Source organism: Saimiri boliviensis, chromosome 11, assembly GCF_048565385.1.
Source record: "Saimiri boliviensis isolate mSaiBol1 chromosome 11, mSaiBol1.pri, whole genome shotgun sequence".
Lineage (NCBI taxonomy): Eukaryota > Metazoa > Chordata > Mammalia > Primates > Cebidae > Saimiri > Saimiri boliviensis.
The window spans coordinates 73,751,732-73,766,048 of record NC_133459.1 but is presented as its reverse complement, the minus strand read 5'-3'; the positions used below and the strand labels follow the sequence as shown (position 1 = coordinate 73,766,048).

At 41.6% G+C, this 14,317-nt stretch overlaps 1 pseudogene; it reads right to left on the bottom strand.

Moving 5' to 3' along the window:
- Window positions 1–511: 511 nt before the first annotated feature.
- On the bottom strand, window positions 512–13,622 carry LOC101047937 (protein CDV3 homolog; annotated as a pseudogene).
- Window positions 13,623–14,317: the final 695 nt, after the last annotated feature.

Sequence of the window (14,317 nt, the reverse complement as noted above, 5' to 3'; positions counted from 1 at the left end):
GTTTGGCTCTTTTTTATGATATCTATCTCTTTGATAAATTTCTCATTCATATCCTGAATTTTTCTTTTTTTATTGTTTTTCAGTATTCTCTTGTCTTCTACTAAGCTTCCTTAAAATCAATATTTTGAATTTTTCAGAGAGTTTATAAATTTAATTTTGACTGGAATTTATTGCTCAAGAATTATTGTGTTCCTTTGGAGATGTCACATTTCTTTGTTTTTTAATGTTTTCTGTGCCCTTATATTGATATCTGTGCATCTGGTCTAATGGTTGCTTCCTCCATTTTTTTGAATTTACTTTTTGTAAGGGAGGAACTTTTCCTGACAATGTTTTGTAGTGTTGGGTAGGGCACTTTGGCTATTATTCTGGGTGGATACAGTAGTAGTCTTGCTATAATTCTTTAGCTGTAAATAGTGTTAGTTGAGTCTTATTTACTTGATGGCTTAGAGTGTGGTTATTAGTAGAGGCTGTGACATTTTGCTGGGAATGGGGATACCAGGTGGGCCAGTCTTCAGGTCCCAATGATGGCAGCAGTTGGGTTGAGTATATCTGCCTTTGGGGTCCCAGTGTGGTGTAGGCTGGCACCAGTAGTAGCTGGTCCAGCCAGGCTGATTCTTAGGCTTCTAGGCAGCTTGCTCAGATGCCAATGATGGCGGCAGTGAGCCAAACAAATGGGCAGGTTTTCAGGCCTCTGGGTAGAAGGCATAGCATGAACAATGGCAGTGGCAGTGGCAGGTAAACCCTCTGCATCCCAAGGGGTGCACACTGGTGTTAATGGTGATTGCAATGAGCTGGTCAGACTAGTCTCCAGGCCCACAAATGGCACATGAAGGTAGGTTCCAGCTGTAATAGTAGCAGCAGGATGGGTGGGTCCAACCTCAACACCTCGAGAGAGGTATTTAGGTACCAACAGTGGTAGCCCGGGCTGTGTAATTCTCCAGACTCTGGGACTCTGTTTTCTAGCATTGAGGGGTGGGGTGTGAAGCTAGACAAAGCAGACTTGGCTTCAAGCCTCTCAATAGTGTGTGCAGACACTGACTGTGGTAGGCAGAGATGGGGTGATTTCCCAGGCCCCTGGCAGAGTATTCAGGGATGCACTACAGCCTTAAAAATTAGGAGGCCAGGGTTGCTTTCAGTGGCATCAGTTGTACACAGCGGAGTGAGAAAAGTACTTCACTCGCAGTTCAGCCCTAACAGCATCAGCCTGTGCTTGACTTGCACTTATCTCCAGCAGTGGCAGCTTGTGGTCTGCACATGCTTTAGTCCACATGCAGCAGTCCACAGCAATAACAGCCATGGGCAGGAAACTCTATCTAGGCATGTGAAACTGCACAGTGGCTTCAATGCTGGAGGCAGTTGCAGTCTGTGGCCTGCACTTGGGCCCTAGCATCAGAGGTAGCTCCAGCAGTGGTTGCATGCAAAGGATGTCAGTGAAGCCCTAGGGATGTGTAAATGCAGGTGTTGTTGGGCCCCAGGGTGAGGTGTAGTCTATTGGCATTGGATTCTCAAAATGGCTCTTGCTGTAGCCGCTTAGGTCTCTAGGAGTGTGTGGGACCCAGGAGCAGTGCCACTATGTAGTCTCCAGGCAATTTCCTATGTTAGTTTCAAGGCCTGCAAGAGTTGAGGCCCTCTCCCATGGCTAAAATGGCAGGAGTTCATAGTGGGAATGAGGCCCACTGAAGGTCTCTCACTAACCTTTCCCTGCACTGGGGAGTCTCTCCTGGCTCCCAGCTGATCCTGGCTAAGCAGGTTGCCTCTTTTTCTTATTCTTCCTTGCTTTAGGTGTTTCCTGTCACTTCTTCATTTAATTCCAGTGTTCTCTCCTGGATGATCTATTTTAAGTGTAATTATCTACTCACTATTTAGGTTCTTCTTTGTGGAGGAGGTGAGTAGGAGATGTCTCTGGTCAGCTGTCTTGAAGCCCCTCAGCAGCTGAGTTCAACAGTTGCTCTAAACAGAAGTAGGCATCAGTGGCCTTTTACATGTGGAGATTATTTATTTAGTCAGTTTTAAAAAGTCTTGAACTCCGAAGGTTTAAGATTACTTCCAATTCAAGCATCTGAAGAAAAAAAGTCAAGACAGAAGGCAAATAAGAAAAGAAAAGAATCCCAGCTGCTGGGTGGTACTACTGTTCTGAAAGTATTTGAGCTATTTTTTAGCATTAAGAGCAGTCTAAGTTGTCTGGGAATCTTTATTTCGGAAGGCTCTCATGTCACATAAAACTTACATTAAATAAGCAGAATCTAAAAGGAACTTAAACAAATTTTCAAGAAAAAATCAAACAACCCCATTAAAAAATGGGCAAAGGACATAAACAGACACTTCTCAAAAAAAGACATACATGTGGCCACAAACATATGAGAAAAGCTCAATATCACTAATTATTAGAGAAATGCAAATCAAAACCATAATGAGATACCACCTCACACCAGTCAGAATGGCAATTATTAAAAAGTCAAAAAGCAACAGATGCCGGCAAGGTTGTGGAGGAAAAGGAACACTTTTACACTGCTGGTGGGAGTGTAAATTAGTTCAGCCATTGTGGAACACAGTACAGTGATTCCTCAAAGACCTAGAGGCAGAAATACCATTTTACCCAGAAATCTCATTACTGGGTATATACCCAAAGAAAGAGAAATTATTCTATTATGAAGATATATGCACATGTATGTTCATTGCAGTACTATTCACAATAGCAAAGTCATGGAATCAACCTAAATGCCCATAAATGATAGGCTGGATAAAGAAAATGTGGTACGTATACACCATGGAATACAACACAGTCATAAAAGGGAACAAGATTATGCCCTTTGCAGGGACATGGATGGAGTTGGAAGGCATCCTCAACAAACTAACACAGGAACAGAAAACAAAAAACCACATGTTCTCACTTATAAGTTGGAGCTGAATGATGAGATCACATGGACACATGGCAGGGAAAAACACACACTGGGCACCTGTCAGGGTGGAGGGACACAGGAGAGTATCAGAAGAATAGCTAATGGATGCTGGACTTAATACCTGGGTGATGGAATGATCTGTTCAGTAAACCACCATGGCACACGTTTAGCTATGTAACAAACCTGCACATTCTGCACATGTACCCCTGAACTTAAAAGTTGAAAAAAACTTACATTAAATAAATTTCAGATATTTCTGTTGAACGAAAGTTACAAAACTAGGAAACTGGCAGACTATCTCATTAAGTGGATACTCTTCTGTAATCTTGGGTAGCTTCCTCAAGTCCCTTTAAGGGACCAAAAACTAAAATTAATAGGTATTTTTAAGCTGGAATTATTAAAAACAGAAGTGCTACATCACCTGTCTTTCTCCCTGACTCTCCAAATGAACATAAAGACACGCTAAAAGGTTAAAAACAGAGCTAGCTGGTATAATCACTGAACCTTTAGAATAGCCAATACCTTGAAATTTTGGACACAAGTATATAAGAAATTCTTATCAAAGATCATGCACAATCCATGACACTTAAAAGGGTTTTAGCTGAGGTTTTGCTCATGTTGCTCTGAATCTGTAAGCACAGATCAGTGAATCCCTTAGCCTGAGCAGAAAGCATATTCTTCCCACTGCAGTTTATTATACAATTTAGACCTGATTAGACCAGGCATTAGCAGCACCTGAAGTCAAGCCTCCAGCATCTCCTTTACATCAAAGGCTATTTGGTTCCACCCTCTTCCACCCTCAGGATTCGCATACTCAGGACACATTTCACAATCCTAATGCGCACTTCAGGTTACTTAACCAAGCAATACAATGTCAAAGAACTTATTTCAGATGAGATCTGGCACCGTCAGTGTGGTATGGCCATAGACCAAAGAACTCATTTCAAATCAAAGCAAAAAAGGCTTTAATGTAGAACACAAACAAAACAACAACAAAAAAAGCACTATCCAAATAAAAAAATTACAAAAAAAACCACAAAAAAACAAGATTATTGTCTCCTTCACTCCTCCCCCCACTTGGTGGACCCCAGTGTGGTTGAATTTATTTTGTGGTTACCTCAGAATACAACTAAGAGTTTAGACTACAAATCACAGCCCTACACAGATTATCTGAACACATCAGTTCTTTTCAGCGGTGTGTTCCAGGAAGTCTAATGTAGCCATAGCATACTACACAGCCTATTCCTTAAGGGTAGGGTACAGGTCACGTTAATTAACATCACTTAAATCATCATCTTTTACAGCAGATTAGAACTCAGATGGCTGACTTTTTATGCAGGATTTCTGATAAGAATCCAGTAGAGCTGGTTTCAAGGTTCACATCGACACCTTAGTTGTAACTTCCTTATCCAGAAGTTGTGATCCACATGAAGTCCACAATGAGTGCATCAAATCTGAGGTAGTCAACCCTTACGAAGGCTCAGTATCTGAACATAAAAAAATTTTGAAATGACCACTTGCTGCAGGGTTTTTTTTGTCTTTGCAGAGTAAATACAAAAGAACACTGTTGCAACTAGTTCACACATTTATCTAACAATGAAAATTCCCCTAAATCCAATATGCATAGAGCAGTCATGACACTTTAACTTCCATAGCACAATAAGGCCAGTCATGAGATCGAGTGGTCTGCAATAGTGTCTGTAGATCCCGCAGAAATCAGATGATGAATGGTGTTCATGGTGGTTACCTTTAGTCTGTTTACCTCAGAAGGGTTAGCAATGCCCATTTCTTAATTCTATGTGAGTGGCTGTTTTTCTGATTTTCAGGCACAGCATACTGGTTGTCTAGCTGAAGTTTTAAGGCCTGGTTTTTTGAAACCTCATTCCTACCTCTATTTTAGTGACTTACTACTTCAAAGCTCTTCTCCATTTCTTTGTCCCTAAGGGAAAAGAAATGTAATCAGTAAATATTTCTTCTTCACTAGGGTTTTTGAAAATATTCATCCTTGAATTTAAAAATGCCACCCCTCTGGGGAGGGGTAGATGGGGAGGTGTATATAAAATCCTTATCAAACCATTTTAAGGCTTCAATTCAAACAGAAAACACAGAACACTGTCCTGAAGCTCTAAGGTCCTATCTTCTACCGAATAGCATTAACTATGACCCTATTTCAGGACACTTGAAGAAAACTGTTAAAAGCTGTGTAATGACATTCTCCTAAGACTTTCACTTTTAGCAAGCGATAGATAATACATCTCTCTCTTGATGCACAAGGGTAACAATTTTCTCATTCAAGTAAATTCTACTCATTAGTCAATGATTTCTCCTGACATCGATTTTGTGGGAGATTTGACTTGATCAGGTAAAGAAACTTGAGTGTGGTAAACCACTGCCCTCCCAAAGGTCCCTTATACATTTTTTAAGACAGAGCAGAGGAGCAAGTCCACATGGAGGTTTAAATTCAAGCCAGCTGTGCTCTCAAAGTGGTGAAAAGGCTGGGATTTATTCTAAAAGCCACCCCAAAAAACATTTCCATCTGATGTCATTTACATTTCTTCCCATTTTATTTTTTTAAATTCATATCCCTAAGTAAGATGTAGATATACCATAGGCAGTCATTTAATTCCAGGTAGCATTCATTTTAAGTACTTGCTCCAGCTTTCTACATGCTTGACAGTTGACTGCAGGGGTGGGAACTGTGTATCGCTATAGATTTCTGGTGGTCCCTGTGGTGTTTTCCTTGCTGTCGTTAACCAGGCCCCAGGAGGCCTATGCACACCACTAGTCATTGCTGGTTTGGAAGCACCGGAGCTGTTTTATTCCAGGGACCTGAAGATTTTTCCATACCACCACCACCTTCACCTTTTTTGCAGTTGTCACCTGGATCTTGTCTCTTTTCATTATCGTCTTCTTCCTTTTCACTTATTTGCTTTGCCTGAACGCTGATGCTGCTGTAGTCAACTTCTTCTTGCTCCAATTCTTTCTATTCATTTACGTCCTTCGTCATAGCCTTGGTGGTGTCCCCTGGGCCTGCAGAGCGCTTGCAGTCCGTCTACCGGCCGGGTCCCCAAGCCCGCCCAGCGGCCAGCCGTACCCCCCCACCTCCCCCACACCCCCCCCATTGCTCCACTCCTTCTTCTTCTTCTTGTCGATTTTGGCAAGGAAGTTTTCCAGGTTCTGCTTCTGCGTCTCGGCCACGGCCTTGGCCTTGGCCTCCTCAACCTGGTTGGGTGGGGCTGGCAGTGGGCGCCACCCCCGGGCTAATACCAATTTTTAAAAAGATATACACCTGACTATATTGGTGGGGAGTGTCGGCTCATGCCTGTAATCCCAACACTTTGGGAGGCCAACGCAGGCTGATCAAGAGGTCAGGAGATCGAGACCATCCTGGTTAACACAGTGAAACCCCGTCTCTACTAAAAATACAAAAAATTAGCTAGGCGTGGTGGCACGCACCTGTAATCCCAGCTACTCAGGAGGCTGAGGCAGGAGAATCGCTTGAACCCAGGAGGTGGAGATTGCGGTGAGCCACAATTGTGCCACTGAACTCCAGTGAGACTCTGTCTCAAAAAAAAGAAAAAAAAAAAAGAAATAAAAAAGATAGATAGATAGATCTGACTATATTCAAAATGTTTATGGTAATCTCTGGGTAGTGAAATTATAAGCAATTTTTCTTTATACTTCAGTAAAGACTAATTTTATAATAAACAGGTTATAAATGTATAAAATAATTATGTCCCTATTTGCTAAAAAGAGCCTATGTAATATAAATATGTTTATAAATAGCAATATCAATTACTGTAAGTGTAAAATACCCTCAAAATATAATTGTGTTTTCTGCCACAATAAACAATCCTAGATTCGCTAATATTTGAAGATTTGTTTATATCAGCTCTACCTGTGTAAGCAGCACCCTCCAGCAGTGCTTGCCTGGCCTGACCTACTACCCCTTAATTCAATTTCCAGTTTTGAAAACCTGTCAATCATGAAAGTTACCTGAAAATAACAAAAGACCAAGTTTGCCAAGTCCCTAGCCTTAATATTATGTGCCATATTAAGTTACCTGACTTTCTACTATTTTAAAGTACACTGGCTTTGGAAATTATTGAGTTGGTTATTTGTTTGTTTGCTTTTGTTTGCTTTTGTTACTCCAAGACCATTTTAATTTAACATTTGGGCCAGGTGCAGTGGCTCACTCTTGTAATTCCAGCACTCAGGGAGGCCAAGGCAAAAGAATAGCATGAGCCCAGGAGTTTAAGATCAGCCTGGGCAACATAGTGAGACCCTGTCTCTAAAAAGAAAAGAAAAAAGTTTATATTTGTGTTTTGGGTAAGTTGGACTACCACCAATTAAATGAAAATTGTTATGCATACACACACACACACACACACACACACACACACAGAGTCACACACTGAACAATGTTTTAGTCAAAAACAGACCACGTATATGATGGTAGTTCCATAAGATAATAATAGGGCTGAAAAATTCCTATCGCCTAGTGACACTGTAGCCATCTTAACATCATAGTGCAATGCAGTACTCACACGTTTGTGATGATGTTGGTGTGAACAAACCTACTGTGCTGCCAGTCTTATGAAAGTGTAGCTCATCCAATTCTGTACAGTATATAATAGTTGATCATAAATGACTACATTACCAGCTTATGTATTTACTATAATATACTTATCATCATTATTTTAGAGTGTACTCATACTTTTCTTAAAAAGGCAATTGTAAAGCAGTCTCAAGCAGGTCCTTCAGAAGGTATTCTAGAAGAAGGTACTGTTATCATGGATGACAGCTTCATTTGTGTTACTACTCCTGAATATCTTTGACAGGACAGGATACGGAGGTGTATATTGCCCTACCCGATATGAGTGAGTGTCATCCAATCCTCAGGAGGCCTAAATACAAAAAGAAGTAAGGGAGAATATGCTTTCTCTGCTTGTTTTTTATTTGGAATGTCAGTCTTCTGAATTCAGTGTGGACCTATACTATCAGCTGATCTTCTGGGTCTCCAGTTCTTATATAGAAGATCATGGGATTTCTCAGTTTCCAAAATCACATGGGCCAATGTCTTATAAATCTCCTTTTTTTGTGTGTGTATATGTATGTACATACATATGTATATATGTGTGTGTATGTCCTATTGATTCTGTTTCTTGGGAGAATCCTAACACAATATCAAAGAAATGATGTATTATACATATAAAATTTAAAAAAACAGGCAGAAAATACAATATCAAAATGCTATATTTAGATGTCTGGAGTTTAATTTTATTTTGTTTGGTGACTTGAAATATAGCCTCATATGGTTACTCCTTTATCAACAAAGCCTTAACTGACACCTTTCCCCTAGAGTGAATGGGAAGACTTCACCTTTGCAGTTCCACTACACTTTATATTGACTTAAGATATATGATTGTACTTAACAGCAATGAATTGAAATGAACTAGTAAAGCATTACTTCCTATCTGTAGTAGAATCAATGTCCTTTAAGGCAGGGACCAGATCATACTTACCTATGTACACCAAGGGCCTAGCACAGTGCTTGCAGACAGCCTGTAAAATGCTTAGTGAATGCATAAAAACTTAATTTGGAATAGAGTAAATTTTGTGATCAAATTTTTTTTTTTTTTTTTTTTTTTTTTTTTTTTTTTAAGAATCATGGTAACTTCATGGCAAAGTCTAGAGGTCAATGTAGTCATCTGTCTTTCAGCTCTTTCATTAAATCTGTGGTTCTCAAAGTACAGGACAGGGGGCAGGCTGGGGCCTCCTAGAAGACATTTAGTGATGTCAGGAGACATTTTTATAGGTCACAACTGAGGAAGGTCCTAAAAACATCTAGTGAATGAAGGTCAGGTTTGCTGCTAAACATACTACAATGGCCAGGACAGCCACCCACAACAAAATGTCCAGCCCCAGATGTTGAAAGTGCCCACATTGGGAAACTTAGCGGTAGAGGAATCCAACTGAGCTAATTAAGCAAGAGTCCTAACCCTTCTCCCATAACCCTCTTAAACAAAAGTTTAGCCTTAAGCAAAAGAAAGAATATCAATAGCAGCAACTTACAGGTGTATAACAATTTGTTTTAGAGAACATTTTGCAACCTGAGGGCTCAAGGTCGAAGGGGCTCAAGTTAGCGCTAAATTAGGAAGAAAATAAATTCTTACTCTGAGCCAAACACTCCTAAACACTTTCTTCTTAACTCCTGGCCAGCTCATTCATTATTTAATCTGAATCTCACCAGCAGCTGCCTTAACACTGCTTTATCATGTTACCTCAATTTCTGAGCTGAGGCAAGATCACCTGTGTCAAGGGAGCCCTTTCTTCCAGTTATTATTTTGGTAATAATTTTATTTTTGTGATTTTCTTTTCTTTAATTCAGTTAAAGAATGTGGCTTAGCTCAGCTCTTCTTCACATTAGGCCTCTTTAAAAAATAATTCTAATCTTGGCTAAAAACATTTTACAATAAAGCCTGATTGAAAGATAATGAAATGGCATCCTTAACAATCAAGAGCAACAAAAACAACCAGCTGCAACCTTCCCCTTTTCCTTCTTAAAGAGTTGGGCCTTAAATGGCATTCCAAAGACACTGCTTCTGGAACAGCTTTCTGCAATCAATACAACCTCTTAGAGTTTTTACTGTCTCTGGCACTGGCAGGTCTCTCCTGTCTCCCTGTCTCCCTGTCTCTCTCTCTCCCTCTCCCTCTCTCTCTCTCTCTCTCTCTCCCCCCCTCCCTCCCTCTCTCTCTCTCTCTCTCTCTCTCTCTCTCTCTCTCTCTCTCTCTCTCTCTCTCTCTCTCCTTCTCTTTCTCTCTCTCTCCCCCTCCCTCCCTCCCTCCCAAAAATCATTTTGGGAACATGGTATTAGGCCTGATGGGGAAACTGAAGTGAGATATGGGATTTTTCTTCCTGAAATAAGATATCTGGTCCCTATATCTACTCCATAATGCTTTATTTTAAAATCAGGTAATATTTATTCATTTATTTCCTGCACAAATAATTGTGGAACACAAAGTGAAAGGAACTGTGCTAGTCACCATTGAAGGTACAAATGTGAACGAGGCATGAAATTTAGAAGAAAAGTAAACATGAAATTACACAGTTTGATAAATATTATAACAAGTGACACCCCAAAAGAGGTATGGGAACAAGTAAATATTGACAAAGAGAAATGTCAAAGTTTCAGGCTGAGGTTTAAGGCATGAATAAGCAAAACTGAAAAACCTTTCTTCCACAAAAGAAGTTAGAAGTCGACATTGAGTTCGGAGGAACTGCACACCGTACACACAAACAATACTCTGATTACAAATGATATAAGACCTCTGCCACTTCATCTGCCATGTCATTCATCAACAACATAGCTTATTTCAGAGCATGGGTGAAAAGCAGCATTGGACTAAAAGCCGGATATGAATTTTTATCTAGACTTGCCTGAGTGCCGGCTATTTGAATATGGGAAAGTAATTTTATCTTCTCTGGGCCTAAGTTTTTTCATCTGCTAAGGGAGTTAAGCTAAACCATTTCTAAAGTCTCTTCCACTGTTAACACTCTCTGTAGTTTTAACTCTAATAACTACTCAACTACATATCATAGCTTGCTAATCAGAAACTTGATTGCTAACAGAAACTTGCTAATCAGAAACTTAGAACATTAGGCTTTTGAATATTTATGGAGAAGTGGAGCAAGATGGAGGAATAGAAAGCTCTACCCATTGTTCCAACAGCAAGGACACTCAGTTATCAGAAAAAAATCTTTATAAGAACCCCCAAAATCAAATGAGCACTCACAGTACCTGGTTTTAACTTCATATCACTGAAAGAGGCACTGAAGAGATAGAATAAACAGTCCTGAATCACCAATGCCACTCCTCTGCCTCCCTGGGCAGCAGTAATGTGGTGTTGATAGCACCTCTGGGAACTAGGGGAGAGAGAACACAGTAATTGTCAGACATTGAACTCAGTGCTAGTCTGTTAAATAAGAAAGACCAAACAGCCAACACCTGCCCACAGAGAGAGAAACCAGTCCTAGCCAGAGGGAAAGCGCCTATCTCAGAGGTCTGAACTTTCGAGTGCCTGTGAAGCTCACCACCAAGGGCTATCGCACTCTGTGACTCTTAAGTAAACTTGAAAGGTAGTCTGGGACATAAAAACTGTAACTCAGTAGGTCTAAGTCCCAGTGCTGAATTAGGCCAACAGACAACCAACTGGGGTGCACACTACATACCGAGACACCAGCTTGGGCAGCCGAGGGAGTCCCAGCATCACCTATCCCCTAACCCAAGTCTACACAGCTCTCGGCTCCAGAAGAGACCGCTTCTTTCTGCTTGAGGAGAGGAGAGGAGAGGGAAAAGTGTGGAGGACTGTATATTATAGCTAAGATACTAGCCCAGCCACAGCAGGATACAGCACCAGTCAGAGTCATGAGGCCCCTGTTCCAATCCTTGCTCCAAAACAACATTGCTAGGCACACCTGGGCTAGAAGGAAACCCACCGCCTTAAAGAAAAGGACCCAGTCCTGCCAGCATTCATTACCTGCTAACTGAAAAGCCCTTGAATCCTGAGTAACCAGCAGCAACACCCAAGTACTACACTGAGAGCCTTGGGTGAGCCTCTGAGACTTGCTGGTTTCAGGTGAAACTCAACACATAATCAGCTGTGGTGGCTATGGGGTAAAACTCCTTCTGCTTGAGGAAAGCAGGTGAAAAATTAAACAGGACTTTGACTTCCACCTTAGACACCTGTGCAGTCACAGGGGAGTAGAACACCAGGTGGGTTCTTGGGATCCCTGACTCCAGGATTTGATTCTCAGATGGCATTTCTGGGCTTGCCCTGGGCCAGAGGGGAACTTACTTTCCTAAAGGGTGAGTCCCAGGCCAGGGAGCATTCACTCAGCTGACTTAAGAGACCTCGAGTCTTCAGGGAACATCAGTGGTAGTCTGCAAGTATTCCTCATGGCCTGTAGTAGCAGTGGCTATAGGGTAAGGCTATTCTGCCTTTGGGAAGGGTAAGGAAGAGTGGGAAGTGCAGGGTCCAGTCCTGCTGGGTCTAGAGCAGGCGTCCCCAAACTACGGCCCGTGGGCTGCATGCGGCCCCCGAGGCCATTTATCTGGCCCCCCACCACACTTCAGGAAGGGGCACCTCTTTCATTGATGGTCAGTGAGAGAAGCACAGTATGTGGCGGCACTCCAACAGTCTGAGGGACAGTGAACTGGCCCCCTGTGTAAAAAGTTTGGGGATGCCTGGTTTAGAGGGTATTCTTTATGGGTATGGAGATGAGAGACTGTAGAAATAAAGATACAATAAACTGAGATCAAGAGGAAAAAGAGTTTGGGCCCAGGTGTCCACTACCACCAGTTTGCAGAGAGATCAGTAGTGGCCCCAAGTGCCTAAACATTCTTTTATTAGGTACAAAACAGAGGGGCAGGGTAAGTAGGGTGGATCTGCAAACAGATCATGTGTCTAAGGAACAAGGGGCTCAGGACTTTCAAGTAGCTGAAGCAGGGGACAGCAAGATGTGTCAGCACTTCTTTATGTTATACTTGCCAAGTACGAACGAAGGCTTCAAAAATTGTGCTACTTCCTACTGTCTTCAAAAAAGGAACCAGGTGCAGAAGTAGAGAGTGAAAGCAGACACAGATTGCAACCAATATAGCACAGCACCACACAGAGACAATTAAGCCCCTGGGTAACTGGGGGTTGGGCTGACTGATATCAGTCCTTTCACAAGAGCGCAGCAGGAGTGGAGTGTTCTCTGACTCGCCCAAGGACAGGAGATGTTCCCTTCCAAGGTGTGCCGAGTAGAGGTGCTTCCCCAAGCATTGGCACTACCTCAGAGATTTTAGATGCCCTTCAGAAACCCTTATGCGGGTGTGACGGAGGGCTTTGTTTTGGCATTCAACAGGTTATCTCTGCTGATCGTCACCAACAGATGTTAGACAGGTATTAAAGCTCTTGCCTTGTGGCCTCATTTCACAGTGTCCCTTATCAGTCCCTGAACACAGCAACTTGAAGTTCCTAGATAATTATGCATAAAGTACAAGAAGGCTTTAATCAAGGCTTAATATTCAATAAGACTAATATCTAATCACTCATGATAATATTCAATAAGACTATATCGAATCACTCAGGAAATTTACTAGATTTCTATATTCTATTTATTTATTTATTTATCTGTTTATTTATTTATTTATTTTAAGAGATGGAGTTTCACCATGTTGGCCAAGCTGGTCTCAAACTCCTGGCCTCAAGTGATCCACCCACCTCGGCCTCCCAAAGAGCTGGGATTACAGGTGTGAGCCACCATGCCCAGCCTTCTATATTCTATTTATTAAACAGGAACTGGCTGAGGCTTCAGTCTTCTGCCTCAGCACTTATGAGACTTTCCACCCACAGGGAAGGGCTGTGTTATGTGGGTTGAGGGCCAGCTCAGCCACAATATAATAGAACACCAGGTAGACTTTTAAGGTTTTTGACTAGTCCCTGCCTCCCAATATTTCTGAACCCACCTGGGACTTGGGGGACCTCGCTACCCTAAAGGAAGGAACACAGGCTTGCCTGGCTTTGCCACCTGCTGATTGTAGAGCCCCAGGACCTTAAGGGAACATAGGCAGTTGACAGGGAAGGCCCTGGACAGGGACCAGCACTGTGCTAGCTTCAGGTCTCACCCAGTGCAACCACAGAGGTAGTGACCACAGGATATTTATGCCACTCCATCTCTAGCTTTAGGTGGCTCAGAACAGAGAAAGAGACTCTGTCTGTATGAGAGAAAGTAAAGGAAGGGAACAAGGGTATCTGCCTGGCAATCCAGAGAATTCCCCTAGATCTTGTCCAAGACCATCAAGGCAGTTCCTCTATAGGGAAAAGTTGAAAGCCTTTCCTCTAAGATCTGGAACATGACAAGCATACCCACTGTCAGTCACCACTGTTACTCAGTATAGTACTGGAAGTCCTAACTAGAGCAGTCAGACAAGAGAAAAATATAAAGGGCATCCAAATTGGATGGTAAGAAGTCAAATTATTCTTGTTTGCTGATGATGTAATCTTACCTTTGGAAAACCCTACACTCCACAGGAGGACTATTAGAATTGATAAATACAAAATCCACATTAAAAAATCAGTAGCATTTCTATATGGCAACAGTGAAGAATGTGAAAAAGAAAATTTAAAAGTAATCCCATTTGCAATAACTACAAATAAAATTTAAAACCTAAGAATTACCTTAACCAAAGAAGACAAAGACCTCTATAATGAAAACTGTTAACACACTCATGAAGGAAACGGAAGAGGTCATAAAATATGGAAAAGAATTTCTTGTTCATGGAATGGAAGAATCAATGTTGTTAAAATGTCTTTACTACCCAAAGCAATCTACAGATTCAGTGCAATCCCTAACAAAATACCAATGACTT